Raw genomic sequence first — 22380 nt, 5'->3', positions numbered from 1 at the left:
AGGGGGAGAAAAGACAACACAAAGAGCTTGAGGTTTGAGATGAGAATGATTTAATTAAAGGAAAGGGGAATGGGAGAAAGAGAAACAAAAGAAACAACAAGGCCATGCGGAAGCACAGAAAGAAAAAAAAGTTATTCTCTACTTCCCATCAACGAGCGATGTTCGGCCACGTCCCGGGAAGCAGGGCCTCAAAACGCGTACCGGTTGTTCAGGAGAGACCCTCCCCCACGAGAGCCCCCCTTTTATTGCTGAGTGTGACATCAGGTGTTATGGAATAACACCTTTGGTTGGTTTAGGTCAGCTGCCCTGGTGATGTCCCCTCCCCATCAATTGCCCACCCCCAGCCTGCTGGCTCTTGGGGGCCTGGAAGGAGTTCTGATGTTGTGCCAGCACTATGCAGCAATAGACACAACATTGGAGTGATACCAGTGCTGTTCCAGCTATGAGTGCAGAGCACAGCACTGTGTGGGCTGCTGCAGGGAAAGGTGACTCCATCCCAGACAGACCCAACACACCATCTTATTATGCTTTTATCTAACTGTATTTTGTCCAGGAAGATACTGTGAGAGACAGTATCAAAAGCTTTACTGAAATCTCGAAAGATTCCATCGATTGGCTTCCTTTGGTCAACTAGCTGGGTGATCTTGTTGCAGAAGGAAATTAAGTTTGTTAGACATGACCTTCTCCTAGTGAACCCATGTTGGCTCTGACCATTGTCTTTGTTGTCATTTAAGTTTTTTTTTTTCAACATCCCCACCTCTCACACTTTGGTCATAGGATACGTGCTCCAGCCCTCTGGTCATCTTCATGGTCCTCCTCTAGTCCCGCTCTAACAGATCTACATTTTTCTGAGATGTACAATACAAAACTGTAAGTACTTCTGTTCTATCATGTTATTTGCATGCACTGTGACTTTCTGAAGTGTGTCATGCCAGATAGAATCAGTAGGTGAAGAAAATCAGTCACATGATAACAGCATTTATACTTCCAAGTTAGACTGCCAAATGTCTATAGGATGCTGAGAGCTGCCTGTACAAAGGCAATGAAAACAGTCCATTGAGGGATATCACATAAGCAAATTTCCTGTCTTGAATTCTCAGAAGAGGTTTTCCTAAACCAAAATCAAAAAAAATAAATAATAAAAAAAAAGTAAATATTAGATTTGGTGACTATAAAGACTGTATGGTACATTAAATGAGAAGAAATCATGGGCTAAAGGTACAGAAGTACTAACATCTGAAATAAATATGGATGCACCTGAGTAAGGTATAGCTATTCATATGTTCACATTTGCCTTTTAAAGTTCAGTAGATTTTGAAGTACTTTCAACAGACTCATGTTCTTCTGCTACAGAAGGATTTTAGGAATTGCTGAAGTAATTTCATCTGCCTCAAAGTCATGGGCAGCACTGCTGCAGCAACATCTATTGACATAATAGCTGGTAGATGGCATCCACCGAATCAGTATGTTTCTCAGAATGCACTCAGACAAGAAACTAAAAGCTTGCTAGACCTGTGTATCATGACAAAGCCACAGCTTAATGTAGGATCTTTGGTTATTTAATAAGAAAATGTCTGCTCATATAATACATGCAACTTCATGTTCCAGTTATTGCTTGGCTCCATGTTCTACTCCTGCCATTATGTTCTTCCTTTTCCTGTCATATTTCCTGCCGTCTTTATGCCAATTCCTTTTATACTCCTTTCACAGCACTTAGAAAACTTAGAAGGTGCAGGGGGTGGGAGGTGAGGTGGGGAGAACAGAAGATCCCTCTTAAATCTAAACCTTTTGAAATCAAACCAACAGAAATTAAATAAATTCAATATCATTCTTCCTTAGAGAGGACATTACTATGAGTTTTTAATAGCTCTCATTTTTACCACAACAAGAAATAGAGTAAATGTACAGAGATGAAACATATGGAACACACTGGAGAGTCTTTGTCTATAACTTCATAGTTTATATATAGTTTATACTGTTATTTATATAGGTCAAATGTTTAATTTTATCTATTTATTTATTTATTTATTAGCAAGCATGGCTTGGGAGATAAGGAAGAAAAAGTGCTCTGAACCAAAAACCAATGAAAACTTAATAGTAACCAAAATAAATCATCGGCCTTCCATCTTTTTTATTACTTTTGGTCACATGCAATATACATCCCACCATTGATCAAAATTATTCTGAGATTACGGGAAAACAACTGTCAGTTTACTTTCAAATGTAATTGTGACTATTACACATCCTCAGTATCCTCAGAAACTTATATCCCCAGATACATATATCCTCAGTATCCTTAGACACATATAGCAAAAACTATAAGGATCAACAGAAAACAAGACAAAACAAAGAAAACCAAAACCAAAAAATTTTTGTGATTGTTCGCAATTTACATTCATTTTGGAAATAAACAAAGTGTAACGGTAGAAAATTAGACTTTGCGATCTCCAAGGCAAAGTCTGGCTTGTAAATTAGCATGTTTACCAATGCCATCTTCTAACACGAAGTATATAGAGAGTATACATACACACACATATATATAAATACATATAATGAGAATCATCATTTGTTAAAGGAGAGGGTCTTTCAACTGAATAAATAGCTTGGGAAGTCTCAAAACCTTTTACACTGAACCTCTAGTTGTATAACTGGATAAAAAGAAGCATTAACTTACAAAAATGGAAAACCCTTGTAATATGGTCTTGTAATCATGGCACAAAGAAGTAGTAGGGAGCCCAGGGCAGGAGGGATATGTTATGATGTATCAATCATAAGTCAGGAAGAAAAGCAGCCTAGGTGGTCTGAGCAGACAGGCCTAAAACCCATGCAATAAAACCTGGGAAATTGCAACAAATTCTCTAAATGCTGTAGTATGAATGATGCCCTAATTCCTATGTCAGATTAGATGCTATAGGCATCACAGGGAAGTTCCGCTACAGCCCCCTACTCTAGCTTTCTTTGAGGAGTGTCTGATTTTTATCTTTTCATCCCATTCACACATTTTCTCTCACAAAATGATTACTTGGGCTTTCAGGGTAAAGTGAATTTTACCCTGTAAGAAATAATGTATTGTATTGTATTGATGAAAAGACTCCATTCTGTTCACAGTTGATTTTGTCTCTCCTTTTGTCTCTCTATTGTGTGCATATATATTTAAATTACTTTTTAATTGATGTAGTCCTGGTGTCTTTCATTGAAAGAATGTCTAAAGTTGTGTGAAAGAGAGTGGATCCTGAGAGCCTGTGGATGTAAAATGAGGTTCAGGCTGTGCATTTTAAAGCAACCTATTTTCATAAATGAAGAAACTATTAGCTTCTTTGTGAAATTTAACAATGTGTATCTGATCTATAGGATTGTCGTTAATTATATTTCAACAAGCAAAAAGGCCGTGAATTTGCAGTATGAAATACTTCCCCAGCACTTGCAGTTTCTGAACTATGCAGACAATTTGCTGCTATGTCAAAAATATTTGAAATGTAGGCTTATCTGGAACCATTAGCTTCTGGCTTCTGAATTCCTTGTCACACTCATTTTGTATTGTAAAGACATATTTTTATTATATGTGACATTAACAGTAATTCCAAGGAGAAGGTGCCCCACAATAATAATAATAAATAATTTATATTAGAAGTTAATTTTGGGGACATGGAGATAGAAGTTAGGGACACTTTATGGTATTTGTGAAAGCTATTGATTTAATAGTAGAATAAGGTTAATTTACTTAATAGTAGAATAAGGTTAATTTTCTGCCTATCATGTTCTGAATATATTCCATTACCAGTTGTTCTCTTTTCTCAGTGAAAATTATAAGCTGTAACATTGTGATGAGTTATGGAATCAAAAATTTAAGATAAATCTTTTTAGCACTTTATATGGAATATCTAATTCTTATAGAAAGTGGGAAATGCTTTCTTTTCATTACAGCATAATCCAGTGTTATAAGAGAATCATTCTGAGCCACTGGCATTACTATACTATTGAGACTTTTCCTGTTTTGTCTATGTAGGAAATTTTGCCTTACAGAAAGGAATTCCATTTTCCTAACAATAGCTTTAATATTTTCTCTTCAGAGCAATAGCAAAGGTGAAGGTAAATCTGTGCTTTCTTTAAATAGGTGTAGTGTTTGCTTTAAACTATTGCCTCAATAAAGGCATTTGTCCATCCTTAAAAGAAAACAAAAAGAAACCTCAGACCTGCACAAAGACCTGTTATTAATATTTTCCTGTAAAATTGCAATATAAATACCATGGATCTCAGAAATCTGTACTTCCTCAAGCAATATTTGGTATTTTCATGAAAGATTGAGATGATGACACTAAGAAGTATAAGCTATGCAGATAATGCAAAACTAAGATGTTTTCCAAACACTTGAGAAGACAGAATGATTTTCATAAATCAGAGAAACAGTCTGAAACAGAGACTATTACATACTATTAAGACAAGGTACATAATCACACTCATCTTGGAAACATCAAACATATAAAATGAGAAGTATCTGTCAGTCATTAACTAAAGTTGAAAGATTTTTAAAAAAGAATCACAAGTTGGTGATGCTTTTGTAGAAAGTGAAATGTAATTCTGGTCTACTTTTAACAACACTGCCATGTAGCACACAGAAATGTATTATTCAGTCCTACCATGTGATACCGCAATCACAGTGGGAATAGGGTACTTAGTTTCCACCAGAACATTAAAAGAAACATTAAGACAAACTAGACAGAAGACAAAGCGCAGTAATAGGAATGATAAAACTTTTATAAAAGTGATTTCGCCATGCGAATTGTAAGAACAAGGTTTTAGTGTAGAAGAAAGAAGACTGAAAGAAAGAATTTCAAATGTGTCTGTCATGTGGATAAGGAAACACCAGGACAATGTGACAACACTAAGCTCAATTTATGTGTGAACTATACCTCTGTTACAGAATACTGTTTTTTGTGAATGGCCTCCTATAATTTCTTGTTTGTAGCTATGGATTTTTGTAATGGTTACTTTACATTATGTCTGTGCATAAACTAGTTGCATTTATTTCCTCTCTGAGCACAAATGTAATGACCATAATAAAGACCAATAAAATTCAAATGAAAAATTCCATACATATTATCAAGCATCTAATTACTATAACATTTAGTCAGTTGCTCACTCATGCTCATTTTGTTAATCTCACCATTAATTGTGTCAATGGCATCTAGTGAAGAAGACTAATACAGAAAAAAAAAAATAAAAAAAAAAATCTGGGGATATTAGCAGTAGCTTCACAAGTATATCTGTTTATGACTGTGCTAAAGATCCTAGTTCACCAATAAAAATAACAAAAACTTATGAGTGGTATTTGAACAGACTTTCATTATATAAAAAAATCAAACTATTTGTGCCACTTATGATATGCCATGTTTTATAGATTGGTTACTTTAATCATGCTGGTTTTGTTCACAATGACATGGACGTGATTATGACCTATTTAGTTCTTAATTAAGTTTTCCATGTCAAAAAATAATTTAATCACCCTGGATTCGTATATCACGAATTTCTAAACTCAAGAACTCAATATTAACTCATAAACACAGAATTATTGAACAAATTTTGAAAAATGTATCAAAACTCAATATAACGTTCCTCACACATATGGGCTTTTGAACCTGTCAGTTCCAGAAGTTTCTTCTCCAAATCTTACTTTAAGGGAATAGCTGTTGAAGAAGCCTTGGTTTTTTCCCACTATAACACTACAGTTAGGTCAAAACTGTTTATTTCTCTGATGACTGTAATGAGCATGAAATAGTGGAGTTCAAGACCCTCAAGTGAGTGAGTGAAAGCATGTATGGTCCCTTGACTTCAGGAGTGTAGATTTTGTCCTGTTCGGGTATAGCTGGTATCCCATGCAGCTCTTCATGACAAAGCTTCTCAGGAGAACTGACAGCATACCCTGAAGATCAGCATATGGCTGTGCAGACAGGACTGAGAGCACTGCCTAAGTCAGGAGCTGTGATGATACTCCCCTTATGCAAACTGGGAGTGTTTCTGAAGTGAGTTAATTCAGTGATGAAAATAAAATAAACATTTGGAATAGTAGAGGAAGTAGAAGATAAAATTACAGCTGTGTATTGTTCTCTTTTTTTTTCTGGGTTTCAAATGTGAAGGCCTTGAATGCTTCTCCCTCCAAGGGGTGTAGCTGCTGGGCCTTGGGGCCAGCTTAGCAGCAGCATGGCAATTTCCTGCCCATGGGGACTGATTTTGCCTGAGGGACACATGCTTGGCCCCTGGTAGAGCAACAGCCCTTTCATGACGCAGCCTGGCCTGTGTTCAGCCACAGCACACCATCTGGGCCCACAGCCCTGCCTAGCCATTCTGGGGCTGTGTCTGACCTTCATATCCCTCACTGGGACTGATCCAGACTCCCACTCATGGACCAACATCCCAGTCCAACTTGGCCCATCACTGTCCTCAGGGAGGTGCCTAAAGCCTGGACTTCGGATGGTGGGATGGGCTCTTGTTGCCAGACCCTGCCCTGTTGCCCTGGGGCAGCCACCACAGCACCAAGCTCCCAGCCCAAAGGAGCCCCCAGCCCACACTGCATGTGTGGAGAAGGTATTCATTACCATAATTCTCATGAGAATAACAGATACAGAAAGCAGCATAACTGACCAAGAGCACTATAAGTAAAGCTAAACTCATCTATTTTCTGGTGTGTTAGTTAGGAAATGTGGTTATTACATGTAATGTGATTGTCAGAGATATAAATTTGAGATCTGCTCTTGGATGTCCATTCTTTTCTTTCTTCAAGGACTCCAATGGCATTGCATGACAGCAGGCTGCTTCTTTGTCCTAACAATTCTTTATTGTCTATTGTCTCACTCTTAGTCTGTATTAATTTGGACGTGAGACAATGGGTTGACTGAGGAATCTCTGGTGATAGAAAGTGATATGAATTACTACCCTCTATACCCTCTAATTATTTTATTTTTTTTTGTCTTTATGTCTTGTGAAAGGGGATAATATAGGATTCTGTTAAATTCTATAGTCTAAAGTGAAGAAACTACTACAGGAGAATGCAATCATTAGGATAGGTTTTTGGAAACAACTGCAGTATAATTTGTTTTTGATATCAAAGTGGTTTCCTGGCAATCAGTCCAGAAAAATAATTATCTTGGGCAAAACAGAGATTCTGAAGTCCTTCAAGGAATTTAGGAGGAGGGTATTTTTTTGATTATTTCAGTTCAAGAATAGCTACTATCCTAAATATTCCTGAAGATGCAGGCTATCATCTGTAAAATCTCTAACCCTATCAGCAAATAAAGATAGCTTACAGCATACATACATGTTTAGTTTAGATATAAGGAAGAAATTCTTTACTGTGAGGGTAGTGAGACACTGAAACAGGTTTCCCAGAGAAATTATTGTTGTCCCATTCCTGGAAGTGTTCAAGGTCAGGCTGGATGGTGATTTGGAAAACCCAGTTTAGTGGAAAGTGTCCTTGCTCAAGGCAGCTAGGATGGAACTAGATGATCTTTCAGGTCCCTTTCAACCCAAACCATTTTATGATTCCAATCAGTCTATGACTCTGTGCTTTGACAGGAATAAACTAAATAAAATTCCTCTAACTAATAGTTGGTTTAGATGTTTCTTTAGCCTAATTGAGTGAATTTCATTTAATTTTCAAGGACTTTTAACTACTGTCCCAGATGAGAATTTAAAAAACAGCTGCTATTGTGGAACAGCCTGGAATGAAATGAGACATATTTCAGTTTATCAGGAAAGCAATACAAGTGGGGTATTTAAATATACAGCCTTATAACCCTACTGGAACTAATTGGCTATAATGTTTCTTAGCTGTATTTGAAATTAAACAAATTGGTAAATTAGAGCTGCAAAGAGCTGTACCCCAGAGATCTAAACTGCAGTACTAGCTTCTCATTCTTCATCCATTAGGTTAATGGCTTACTTGCCTCACTCATTTCTGGTGTTTGTGTTTATCTGTCTGCTTCTGTCAGAAACTGGAGAGAATATATGTTGCTATTTGCCAGCAAAATTAGACACTGTTCTGCATCCAAGCTGCAACAGTCAGTTGAATTTGACATGGAAGCAGCAGTGATGCATGCTGAATGCTGGGTTTGTGACAAGAAATAGGTGTAAAATAAGATTCAAGATTAAAGATGCAGAATGCTCTGCAGTTTCACTGCAATGGTTTAGGTTTTCTTTTGCCATACATTTTAAAAATGTGTTTAAAATGAGTGATCTTATTTCCTTTGTTTCATTTCAGGACCATAACTTGTTGATAGTGAGACGTGTTACCTAAAGAATTCCAGCATTCTGGTTATAGATTTTAGGTCAAAAAAATTCTCAAGAATAACATGATTAACTTCTAATAGGCATGTGAACTGTTGCCCTTACTGAAAGAGTCAGATTTAATTGTAAGACTTTAATGACTTTTACTGCTCATATTAAAAAGGGAGGGTTCTCCGTAAGTGTAAGTAATCTCACATATCTGAAATGTCCGCCATAGATTTTTATGTCTTAAACCTAAGTGGCAATGCTTTCTGTCAAAATGACAACCATTAAGTTTCCTGGTTACAGCAAAATTGTTATGAAAGACAATTAAGAACAATCCTGCACTGATAGGGGCAAAAGTGCATGTTCTAATTTTCACCCATAGATAAATGATTTTGTAATGTTTTTATATGTTAAGGTTTCATCATTAACATTTAATTTCAGAGAATTCAGAGAATTTGGCTGCAGTATAAAGCTATGTTTTCACCTCTCATTGTTTTTATCTGGATGTCATATATCCTATGTATAAACCTTTTAAAGTTTTTTTTCTTATTTTTTTTCTTTTTTTTTTTTTCTTTTTCTTTTTTTCTTTCCGAAAGGCAAAATCCCAGTAAGTAATCTTGGTTTTATTTCCTTGTAGTCTCAGCTGTGATGTGTAGTCTTCTTTGGACTCTGTTACTCTAACCTTCTTGGTTATCTTCTGCATCTTTTGGTGATCTGAGGCTTAGGGAAACTCAGATCTTCCTACTTTAATAACCTACTAAACTGAACACTATAGGATGGGAAAGTTTGGGAAAAGAAAGATCAAGTTGTCAAAAAATAAAAATAAAATAAAAATTAAAATTAAAAGAACTGTTAGAACTGACTTGGAGTGTGCACAGTGAAACTGTTGATTTATATAGGAAAGCAGTAAAGCAAATCAATTCGCTTAACAGACATACCAAATAACACTACAACAGGTTTTTATAAGGATGGTAATTGGACAATACACAGACATTTCTTAAATTCTTCTGATCAAAGACAATCTATCAAATAAGAAAGTCAGAGGTAAGAGAACAAAGCATTATTCTGATCCCTCAAGCAAATTATGATCAGCAGCTGAAACAGCAGCACAAGCAAATTAGGGATCAATAACTATAACTAATTCCTTAGTTGCAGGGACTTACTGTAGTACACAGATTCACTGTTAGAAATCTACTAACACTACTGGAGTTATGCTAAAAGATAGTAGAATCCAGAACACACTGTATTATCCTGCATTGGTGGAGGTAGGAATATCTATACCAATATCCTTCTGTAGGTAAATAATTTATCTGTGATCTGATGCATTACTATTTCATCAATAACTGAAGCGGAAGGTGAATTTAACTATTGTTTCAGTGAGAAGTCAGTTTTTTAAAGGATGTCATAGGATTTTTCTATGGCTGTGTGCCTTCTAAGTTTGAATCTTATAAAAAGTATTTTTGTAGCAATGTCTAGTAAGCAAAAGGATTTTTTACGCATATAATAAACATAAACTTAAGACATTTCCATGTAGTATCACAGAATCACAGAATCATCTAGGTTGGAAGAGACCTCCAAGATCACCGAGTCCAACCTCTGACCTAACATTAACAAGTCCTCCACTAAACCATATCACTACACTCTACATCTAAACATCTTTTAAAGACCTCCAGGGATGGTGACTCAATCATTTCCCTGGGCAGCTTATTCCAGTGACTAACAACCCGTTCAGTAAAGAAGTTCTTCCCAATATTCAACCTAAAACTCCCCTGGCGCAACTTTAGCCCATTCCCCTTCGTCCTGTCACCAGGCACGTGGGAGAACAGACCAACCCCCACCTCGCTACAGCCTCCCTTCAGGTACCTGTAGAGTGCAATAAGGTCACCCCTGAGCTTCCTCTTCTCCAGGCTAAACAGACCCAGCTCCCTCAGCCGCTCCTCGTAACACTTGTTCTCCAGACCCCTCTCCAGCTTCGTAGCCCTTCTCTGGACTCGCTCAAGCACCTCCATGTCCTTCTTGTAGTGAGGGGCCCAAAACTGAACACAGTACTCGAGGTGCAGCCTCACCAGAGCCGAGTACAGGGGGACAATCACTTCCCTGGACCTGCTGGCCACGCTGTTTCTTATGCAAGCCAGGATGTTGCTGGCCTTCTTGGCCACCTGAGCACACTGCTGGCTCATATTCAGCTGACTGAGTTCATTCATAAATTACCCTACCTACCACATACAAGAAAAAAATGATATCCTTTTCTCCTCTGTGCAAGCATATATAAATAGGGATACTGGCATACCAAAACTCTGTGTAGTCAGTGATTTGTGTAGAGCTTGTCATGGAGTACATAGATGTGATTGGGAAAGGAAGGGCTTCCCACCACTTTCAGGGCTCCTCCAAGGCAGCCAGACAACTGTTTCTATGTTGAATTTTGTTACTATTGGCCAGCAGCTTCAGAAATTTCACAGAAATATACATTCTCATAATTCTCTCTCACATAGATATTATATATATGACTTCAAGTCTTAGAAAATCGAGCTGAAGTTCAAGCAGTTCTTCAAACAGTGAGAACGTGTGTTTCTGGTAGGAATTTTCTGCATAGGAATTACATGGTAGAGACATAGTTACATAATCCAGAGTTCACATGAGCTCACAAAAGCTTCATTTCAAGAAATAACTTTACTAAAGATGGGTTTTCTTCCTGTACAGTTCTCACAAGAAAAACTACAGGAGACACTAAATCCAATTATTCACCTACAGTTCTTCATTGAATTTTTTCAGCACAGGGAACACATCTGCCTTTGTACATTTATCTAAGACTTTTCTCATTTCACTATTTTTATTGTGTCTGTTTCTTTTTGCTGTATTTTTCAACACTTTAGAGGTGGTTTCTTGTTGTTTGATTTTGTTTTGGTGTGTTTTTTTTTTTTTTTGGTTGATTGTTTGTTGTTTTGGTTCTTAGTCTTATTTGGTTTAGCTTTAATTTTTTCCCTTGTTCATTTTATTTGGTCTGTCTCATTTTTTTTATTTTCCTCATTAATATTGTTCCTTAAAAAAAAAATAGTATCAGGCTCAGCTTCATGGTTATTGTAGTATGTCATATGTAACGCACAGCTTGGTGTAATCCGGAACTCTTTTTAAACATATACTAATGTTCATGAAGATAAGTTTAATTCAATAATTTGATACTTAAAATATTAAATGGAGAACTACCACAATGATTTTTTTTTTCCTGAAAACATTGATTTATAGGTTAATTTAAGTAGCCAGCATACAATCTGAATTCACTGCATATTAAAATATCAATTGAAACCTTTAATAGACTTCTGTCACAACTAAACCATGACACAATGAAGTTTAGAAGCAAATAGCTTCATGTATACTGGGTCTGGATTAAAGATTTTGTCTTAGAAATAGGGTTACATCTTGACCAATAAAACCAATTCAGTTTGGATGGAGAACAGGCAACATATTTACCTAGGATTAAGGTTACAATTACATTTAAAGAAACAAGATACTGTAGCACAAGTTTTAAATGTGAAACCAGTGCAAACCTGTGCCTCTATGTGGTTATTTAGATCTGAAGAAATCCCTGTCAAAAATTGAGTGAATGTAAAGCAAGGAATACATGATGAAAACGATTTTATTAAGTACGGTATCTACACTCTTTAGCTGTTAAAAAAATAAAAATAAAAAAATCTGTGACTAACAGGATTTTTAATGTGAAATAGTATGTTCCTGAGATTGTTTAGGCATTTTCAGACTTAAAACTGCAACTGTTACAGCTAAAACTCACACCCCTAAGATTCCCTGCATCTTGCCAGTCCTGGAGCCCCAGACTTCACACACTTCTGCCAGTAGGAGACAGAAGAGAGCTTGATATTTATGTGGAAATATTAGGTGTGAGTTTTAAGGATATCTAGCAATGGAAAAAAAAAGGCTATTGCAATGGGTAGTCATGTCAAAATAATTAACAAGGCAGATCATCATCCATGAAACTTGGCAGCTTTCAGGGCACTGACATATATTCTTGGCACATCATGTTTGCATATTCTCCGTTTGTTAAGAAATTGGTGTCTAAATAATATGGCATCTTGTCAGCAGATAAAGTTGGAGTGAGTTAAAATGAAAGTGAGAACTAAAGAATATGTTAAGTTAAAAATGAGTGTAAAACTGATTGCAAATCGCACAGGACACTCAAAATTGGTTGTTCATCAGTGAGCAGAAAATGGCAAGATCAAAATTTTATGACTGGCAAATTTATAGGTAGTCATTTGCTCCTAGTTCAGAAAAACAGTAAAGACAAAACTTCTTATACTTGCTGATGTATAAGAACATCACATCAGGAAACACTGAAATGAGTTAAATTCAACAGAATTTTTGAACCAAACTGTCTTGACATCTAAGTGAGTTTAAATCAAAATATGTTATCATCAATGAGCTAAAATTGGGTCATACAAACAGAATGAAAACACTAAAGCCAACTTATGAAAGTTGGCAAGTTTCATTGATACAGACATTCTCTGCTAAGATCTATGCTAAATTTGACAATAACTCTGTATTTTTGGATTTCTATTGTGAAAAGACAATCATACTCTATGAGCAGTCATATGAATGATGGTAATCCATTCTGACCACAGAGGAAGTACAAAATGGTTGGCATAAATTTTGATAAATATTTAATAGCAAATTAGTGTACTTTCACTAGCAGATGATTTGAAGAGTACAGGACAGAATTTAGGTATTCTAGAAAAGCGGAAAAATTGTATGTCTGCATGCTCCTAACAGGCATTAAGATTTTTATTCAGGTGTTACTCAAGTATGTTCCTTAGGCTTTTCTCACATTAGATATGACTATATGGGTGAAATTCCATATTTATTATCTTAATTTCTTGACTGCCTACTGAACTGAAATAGAATCAATGAAATCATGAATTGCTGAGGTCGTCTTTTTCTCAGTGAAGTGTTAGGAGTTACAGCAAATAGAGGTTGAGACATAAGCAAAATGAATGACTTCTCAGTATCTCATTCACTTGTGTATATGCCCAATAATGTAGAGATTCTCTGCACAATGAAAGAGACAATTTAAGGCCCCCTAAATCAGTTTAGAAACTGGTTTAAGCCAAGTCAGAATCAAATCCCAGCTGTGACAATGGAGTATAACTACCTAAAGAAGAACACAATAATTTATACAAAATTATGCTTTATTGTACTATGTGCAGCTTCCAACTCTATTTCAGGTCTTGTAAATTTCTGTCTATACAGTCTATATTTCTCAGCTTGGGTAGGTGATAGAAATCTCCTGTGGTAGTTTTACTCAGGTGGGCGGCCGAGCTCCACCACAACCACTCTTTCACTTCCCCTCCTCAAAGAGGAACAGGGAGAAAATACAATGAAACAGGCTCAAGGATTGAGATAAGGACAAGGAGATCACACAGTAATTATTGTGACAGGCAAAACAGACTCAGCATAGAGAGATAGTAAGATTTATAGCTTATTACTAACAAGCTAGAGAAGTGAGAAACAAACGAAAGAAACCAAAAGCACCTTTCCCCCGATTTGCCCTCTTCCACCTCCTCCCCCCAAGCGGCACAGGGGAATGGGTGAATGGGGGTTATGGTCAGTCTATAGCTATTCTTCTCCACCACTCCTTCTCGGTCACTCTCGTCCCCTGTGCTGTGGGGTCCCACCCACAGGATGCAGTCCTTGCTGAACTGATCCAGAGTGGGCTTCCCACAGGCAGCAGCTCTTCAAGAACTGCTCCAGATATGGGTCCGTACCACGGAGTCCATCCCTCAGGAGCAAACTGCTCCAACCTGGATCCCCCACAGGCAGCAGCTCCTGCCAGGTCACCTGCTCCTGCGTGGTCTCCTCTCCATGGGCTACAGGTCCTGCCCAGAATCTGCTCCAGTAGGGGTCTTCCACAGGCCGTAGTCTCGATTGGTGCAGGTCCACCTGCTCCACCGTTGTCTCCTCCACGGGCTGCAGCGTGGAACCCTGCTCCACCGTGGTACTCCAGGGACTTGTGGTGGTTTTGTCATGCAAACAAAACACCACAACCACTCTCTCACTCCCCCTCCTCAGATGAGGAGGGGAAGAAGTAAAGGAAAGAACAACTCACGGGTTGAGATAAGGATAATTTAATTAAAGAGAAAAAAATATTATTAAGGAAATATTATTAATTAAACAATTCATCTAAAGGGAAAAAAGGGAAAGGGGAAGAGGGAGGGGGAAAGGGAATAACTAAACAAAACAAGTAAAGGCTATGTGGAAGTGCAGAGGAAAGAAATTACTCACTACTTCCCACAAATGAGCGATGCTTGACCACGTCCTTGAAGCAGGGCCTCAACGCAAGTAGCCGGTGTTTGGGAGGAGGACAGACGTTTTCACAATGAGAGCCCACCCCTCCCCTCTTCTTCCTTTTTCCACCTTTTATTGCTGAGTGTGACATCATATGGTATGGAATATCCCTTTGGTTGGTTTAGGTCAGCTGCCCCGGAGATCTTTCTTTCTCACTTTTTTTGCTCACTCCCTAGGAGGGTTGAGAGAGTCCTGATGCTGTGCCAGCACTTCTCAGCAGCAGACACAACACCGGTGTGATACCACTGCTGTTGTAGCTACAAGTGCAGAGCACAGCACTGTATGGGCTGCTGCAGGGAAAGTTAACATCCCAGCCAGATCCAGTACAGGACTGCATGGGGACAGCCTGCTTCACCATGGTCCTCACCACAGGCTGCAGGGGACTTCTGCTCCGGTGCCTGGCGCATCTCTCCCTCCTTCTTCACTGACCTTGGAAGTTCAGTGAACAGTGAACAGCCTGCAAGGCTGTTCCTCACTCCTCTCACTCTCCCAGCTGCTGTGTGGCACAGCATCTTTTTTCCTTTTTTTTTTTTTTTTTTTTTTTTTTTTTTTTTTTTTTTTTTTTGTTTTAAATATGCTCTCACAGAGACACAAAACAAAATCACTTATTGGCTCAGCTCTGGACAGCAGTGGGGTCCTTACCAAACATAGGGCAGTTTCTAGATTCTTCTTACAGAAGCCACCCCTACGGCCCCCCCGTTACCAAAACCTTGTCACGTAAACCCGCTGCAGCTTCCTCTCCACATCCATCAGTAATTGGTTCTGGCTTTAGTATGGTATATATGTACAAAAAAGTGCTGTTTAAAATAGAAATCTATGCTTCTGATAGGCCAGATTCACACTGATGTTAAATCTGAATTGATCTACTCTCATGATAAAAGGCAGAATAATTTCCAAGATAAGTTGTTAGTAGTGTACTTGCTTCCTGAAAACAGAAAACCAAAAAAGAAACCATGCACATTGAGCAATCCACTTCTGTATACTTTCCACCAATTACAGATCTGGGTTGTAGCTGAAACTGAACTACTGTAGCAAACATCTCAATATCTACAATTAGTAGTTACAGTTATGAGTACAATCTTACAAAGCTCTGCATGTATGCATGTTCCTCATCTTTGCAGATTAGACACCAGAGACAGTTTTAAAGAACCAGTACAATGGATTTTGCTGCAAGTTCTGTATTACAGCTTTAAGATAGAGAAAATTGCTGAAACACTTCAATGGAATATGGCTTAGAATTACTATCAAAGCTGCAGTGCCTGCCAAGAACTAATTAAAAATAAGCTATCTTGGATAAACTGGATTTAAAAACTTGTAGACATGGCATTCAAGTTAATTATCTCATCTACTTGTGATTTTAAAGGTACAGTAATAACTTATGTAGAATATAATATTTTCAAAGTTTTGATAACTTGAGAATGCATAGTGTATCAAGATGGGTCAATATGGGAGCCACTGTGTTGAATGTACTTTCAATGGGGGAACTCACAGAAAAATTATCTAGATTTAATACATCCCACTACTAGGCAACTATTAAGACAACTGTGAAGTTCAACAAGTCCAAGTGCAAGGTTCTGCACCCAGGACCTTGGGGGAAATTCCAAACATCAATACAGACTGGATGAAAAGTACAGTCTGTTAAGGACTTGGGGTACTGCTGGATATAAAAATGAACATGCGCTGGTAATGTGTACTTGCAGTCCAGAAAGTCAGTCGTATTGACTGCAACAAAATAAGGTTGGACAGCAGGTTGAAGCAGATTTTCCCCCTCTACTCTGCTCTTGTGAGACCCCAGCTGGAGTACTGCCTTCAGGTCTGGGGACCCCAACATAAAAAATACACAGACATGTTAGAGTGGGTTCAGAGAACGGCCGCAAACATGATCAGAGAACTGGGACACAATGAAGACAGGCAGAAAGAATTGCTTTTCTTTAGCCAAAAGAAGAGAAATCTCTAGGGACACTGTATTGCAGCCTTCCAGTACTTAAAGAAGGCCAACAAGGAAGATGGAGGGGGACTCATTGACATGGGTGTAGTGATAGGACAAAAGGTTTTAAACTAAAAGTTAGTAGATTTAGATTAAATATAAGGAAGAAATTCTTTACTATGAGGATGGTAAGGCACTAGAACAGGTTGCCCAGTGAATATGGATGCCCGATCCCTATATGTGTTCAAGGCCAGGTTGGATTGGACTTTCTGCAAACTGACCTAGTGGATGACATCCCTGTCCATGGCAGGGGGTTTGGACTAGATGATTTTTACAGATATATGTATCAATGATTTGGTAGCAGGGGAACTGAAAGGGTGGCCTCTGTGAGAAAATTCCTGAATCTGCCCCATGTTACATAAGAGCTTTTTTTGCAGCCGGCTGCAAAAGGGACCTGCCAGTGGCCAGAGCTGAACCAAGTGACATTGGTTGCACCTCTTTGAGAGCATATTTAAGAAAGGGAAAAAATAACTGCTGTGCAACAGCAGCTGGGAGAACAAATCGTAAGAAACAGCCCTGCAGACCCCAAGGTCAGTGCAGAAGGGCAGGAAGAAAAGGAAGTCAGTACAGAAGGAGGGCCCTTGGACAGGCCCAGGCCAGAGCTGCAGCCCATGGAGAGAAGCTCACACAGGAGCAAGGAGTCTGGGGGGAGCTGCCACCCATGGGGGACCCATGTTGGAGAAGTTTGCTCCTGACAGTTGGACTCCATGGTATGGACATATGTTGGAGTAGTTTTTGAAGAGCTGTTGCTTGTGGGAAAGCCACATAGGATCAGTTTGGGAAGGATGGCTCCACGTGGGAGGGACCCCACGTGGAGCAGGGGAATAGAGTGACTATGAAGGAGCGCCAGAGACAAAGCATTAGGGACTGACCACAGCCCCTATTCCCTGTTCTCATGTGCTGCCTGGGGGGAGAAGTTTGAGGGGGGAGGTGTTTTTAGTTTGCCTTTAGTTTCTCCCTGTTCTAGCCTGTTTGTAATAGGCAATAAATTATTTTAGTCTCCCTATTCTGAGTCTGTTGTGCCTGTGATGAGAATTGGTGTGATCTAACTGTCCTTATCTCAACCTTTGAACCCTTTTCATCGTATTTTCTCCTCCTTTCCCTTTGTGGAGGGCAAGTGGGAGAGCAGTAGTGGTGGAGTTAACTGCCCAGCAGGGTAAGACAGCACTGTTCAAACCAAATCATTCTATGATTTTATTATTCATGCTACCTCTCTATTCAGCATTGTGTATGAATTGTCCCCCTTTCTGCACCATGGAATATATATATGTAAATGGAAAATATCAGAGTGGACATGGGGCGATATAGAATACACTGGACAAGAGGCTTATATCTAAAGCCAGTTTCAGATACGGTGTCTTGTCTACAACCCATAAGGAGAAAATCAGTATATATCTTTTCTCTGCCCTGTGTGGGTGCTTAGTGTGGTATGTATGAAATTTTGTTCTGGCTCCCAAAAGAGTTCTTGGAAATAGTCTCCTTGATTTTATTTATTATTCATTTGTTCATTGAGTTATAATTTTATAACACTGTTTTTTTTTTTCTTTAACACTATCCTGTATGGTGATTGTCTAAAGAACAAGATTGGCAGAAGAAACGTTCTAAATACTCAGAGGAAGACTGTCTTCCTGGTTCATATAGAAAGTATGAATACTCCAAAATGTGAGGAAATTTTGCTGTTTCAGCCTGCAGGTCTGCTTCTTTAGTGGAACACTACTTGATAATGTAGATATAGTCTCAGTTTCCTAAACTCCTATTTCTCTGTATGATTCATTTTCCCCTTGAAAGCACAAATGGAGAGGAGAAAGGAGTATGTGACTGTAGTGCCATTTTCCAGTTACTGAACTACTTAGCAGAAATCAGTAGCAGAATGAAAATCCTCAAGGAGCGACGAAAAACAGATGTGTCTTTGAACTCCAGCCTACACAGTGTGTATTGCCAAATCAATGTATAGATATCATACTTACTCACTGAATCTTAAATCTTTTTAACAAATTGCAGAGATCATTTTATCCTTCTAAAAGTTATTGCTTATTAATTTCAGTCCGTTATGTATTATATTATAGGAGAAACAAAAATATCTACCTGTCCTTTGTATCATAAAACTTCAGTCACTTTAAAAACATATTAAAATTCCGTTCCACTTGTGCAATGCATGCACTATTTCAATTTTTGAAGCAAACCATCCCTGCATTTTGAAAGTAAATGTTTCTTTCAGCATACTTTGAGCAGACAAGATAATAATAATTATTTTTTTCTCTCAGATCTTTGTGAATTTTGCATAATGCTACTGAAGTCAAACAAGGTAAAATTATGCTGAGGTCAGAATCAAAGTATAATGGTCACATATATCTGCAAAGAACAAAGGCAATACAAAAGTTATGTGAACTTTTACACTTGCCTGAGGATATTTTTGATAATCCCATTGTCTTCCTCCAAAATATGAATGAGTATAACAACCACAGGAATGGGCGCACAAGAGATAGACAAATGATTATTAAAGAAAAAAATATGAAAGCAAACAGGTAAATACACACATGCACACACACTGATACAAAAACATGATTGTCCATCTTTGTGCTTTAATCTGGTTTTAAAAGGAGTTTGAGCCCTTAAAAGAGATTATAAGCATGTTTCTTTTCCTTCTCCTCAGTGACATTTTATTACAGGCATACTGCAGTAGAAAATGCAGCTTTTTCAGAAAAGGCTGAACATTGTCAGCCAAAGATACAAAACATAAAATTTGCTTTGACATCAGATAATGAGCTTCTGGCAAAATTGTATCTTCTCCTTGAGGCTGTCTTTGCAAATCATTCACCTCAAAAAGAGCAAAGTACAGTATATCTAGATTCTGGCCAGATTTTATGGATTAATAAAATAATTTTGTGTTGTGTTATGTTTCCTGTCTGTAGCTAAGTGACTGAGAATTAAATTGTACTGTCATGGATTGCATTGGAAGTTTTATTCTTCATGGGGACCAGAGTTTGTTCCTACATATGCAAGTGGTTTTATTTAATCTTTGGATTAATATTCTGAGACAATTAACACATTTTTGAAAGAATGGGAAAAATAACTCCACCTTATATCTGCATTTATAGCTATCAAATGTGGATCTAGGACAAATGATTTGTCAAAGTATGAACAAAAATAATTACTAACTGCAATGCCCATCTGGCTCAGGTAAGATGTCATGCCCAAAAGCTTAGTACTGAAAGAAAAGAGGAAAGAAACAAATCTGGAGGAGACATGATACTTCCCAGGTTTTCCTATTTGTGCTGAGCATGTGTGTGAGCGTAATGTACTTCACCCTCACCCTTGATAAGTATAGAATACTCCTGTATAGCCAACGTTTTTATTGTGTACTTGCAGTAACCGTGCCTTTTTTCCCTACCAAAAGATTGTTGGTAGGTTTCTTCTGAGGAAAATATCTTAACCAATAACAACAACCGTGATCTAAATGAGACCTGGCATTGAACAAAAATATATGAATGAGTTTTAGTAGTCAGACATTGGAACGGCTTGCCCAGGGAGGTGGTGGTGTCACCGTCCCTGAGGGTGTTCAAGAAAAGGTTGGACCTGATGCTTACGGACATGGTTTAGTCAGTGATGTTTGTAGATGGTTGGACCAGATGATCTTGATGTTCTCTTCCAACCTTAATGATTCTAGGATTCTATGATTCTAAGTGCTAATGGAACAAATATTATTGTCATATGAAGTTATGAAGACCTCAAAAACTGCGAGAACTTAAAGGAAAGGTGTACCTTGCTTGTATAACACCAAATTGCATCACAGGTGTTTGAATGTTCTGCTGCCAGTATATTTTATGTATGTATCTATCCGTCTATCCATATCAAAACAAGATGTGCTTCCACATCTTGTACAGAATGCATGATATTACCATAGTGTTTTTTTTTGTTTGTTTGTTTGTTTGTTTTTGTTTTTTTTTTTTTAAGTTTTAAGACTCAGAATAAAACCAACTCCAGAGAAAGCCATACATTTTGGTTGTGAACTTTTGGTCCCCATTACTTGAGACCAAAGTAGTATTTATTTTAGTATTAAGTCTAATGATTGTAGTGAACATAACAAACATTTAGTTTTTAGTTTTTATTTTTTTCCCTGAGGCACAAAGTTTTAAAAATATACAAAGTGATATAAATGTGTGCAGTGGCTTTTTAAAAATATGTAGTGTCTTGTTAAGTATACACAGGTGCTGAGCAAAGCATTGTCAAACTCCTGAGGCTTCTATTCCATAATTAGTATTAATGTTTGATTATCTTTTACACAGAATTCCTACTGTAGTTAGGGAATGGGTTTAGGATATAAAAAATCTTTTTCTTTACTCAGATACTTTGGCAAGGTGATTAGAATAAACTATCAAAAGTGTCTGAGAGATATAAAAGCTTAGGTCATACTATAGAGTAGTGTTTATGTGATATAAAATGCAGCACCACCATGTGGGAAGTAGGTATACAAGTGATCAAAATGCTTGTGAAAGCACACTGAGTTACTGTTAGCATCGATATGTGTGTGGTTAATTTTTTTTTTTTTTTTTCTTGTGGTCCTATGCACTTGTCATGTTAAAATCAAAGCCATAGTTTTAGGTCGCATTGGTAATGAGCTTTTGCCCTAACTCTCAATAACTTTAAATGAGTCTCACTTAATCTTTTTCAGGGTTTCCTTTCAAAGCAGAAGCTCAGAAGCTGTCATTCTTTCCTCAGCTGGCCAGTTTACACAATCAGGATTTCAACTGAGAGTGCATGATAGAACCCCTAGTAAGAGTTTGGAACTTTTTTCAACTCTTTCCTTTTAGTACTGAGTATGAGATATCCTCACTGCCTTTTGGAAGCCCCAACTGAAACACTCCAAAGTTTGAGCACATTGGATTTTCCTGTATCTTTGTCAAATGCTTACATTATGCCAACGAACCTATTATCTTTGAACCTGATGTATTATTATAGTGCTGTAGTCAACAAATGGTGATATTGTGATGCCTCATGCTAGCAGAGAGAGTAGGTTTAAACTGTTTTGAATATGGATGTGTTTTCACCAACCAGAGACATACAATTGAGATCTTTTTTAAATAGAAGTTTTCTCAGAGGTCACTGATATTTATATTTTAAGTGGAAACTCAGAGCAATATTAAAGTGTTCGAACTCTCATAGCTCTATGAGTGGTTTTAGTGTTCCTGCTGTGCATGATAAAAATGCTGACAGGGAACCCTCAGGCCACCTGCTAGGTATAGCAGCATTAACTATGTGCCACATTAAGGACTGAATGGCAAGGTTGACACTGAGTTGCTCAATAAAATAGATCCTTCACATCCTGCAAGAAATGAAACCCTAGTGTTTCAGGACAAGCATCTATAGTCATCCAAGAGAGCACTGCAATATTTATATGTTTAAAATGGGATTTCAGTCTTCTATCTCCTTCAGTCTCCAGCTGGCAATAAAAGTAAGGAGCAGTGAGGAGTGAAATCCAAGAATTCAAACAGTACTGGGATATTTGTTTGCTTTACTCCATATTTATAGTCATGTTACATGCTATAGATACAACATTTTGACATTACCTAAGCTCTGAATTTGAATGAAGAAGTACCTGCTTGTTGCATTGCAAGATTTCTATTACAAAGAACTGTTGCTTCTTATCAGAAAAAGTCTGCAAGCCCTGTTTGATTTTAATTTATTTTAAATTGGAAAAAAGAATGAACAAAAGAAAAAGAAAGGAGGGAGGGAAGGAAGGAAGGAAGGAAGGAAGGAAGGAAGGAAGGAAGGAAGGA

The 22380-nt window shown here is 37.8% G+C and overlaps 1 long non-coding RNA gene across 1 annotated transcript in view; it reads left to right on the top strand.

Moving 5' to 3' along the window:
- Positions 1-14693: 14693 nt before the first annotated feature.
- LOC118166780 overlaps positions 14694-22380 on the top strand; it is a 15235-nt gene continuing 7548 nt past the window's right edge. Inside the window, exon 1 of the long non-coding RNA XR_004750727.1 lies at positions 14694-14879. This is a non-coding gene — a long non-coding RNA (uncharacterized LOC118166780). The remainder of the gene's footprint in view (positions 14880-22380) is intronic.

The sequence above is a fragment of the Oxyura jamaicensis genome, chromosome 4 (assembly GCF_011077185.1).
Source record: "Oxyura jamaicensis isolate SHBP4307 breed ruddy duck chromosome 4, BPBGC_Ojam_1.0, whole genome shotgun sequence".
Lineage (NCBI taxonomy): Eukaryota > Metazoa > Chordata > Aves > Anseriformes > Anatidae > Oxyura > Oxyura jamaicensis.
The sequence above is the reverse complement of the archived record's forward strand: the minus strand, read 5'-3'. Positions and strand labels throughout refer to the sequence as shown.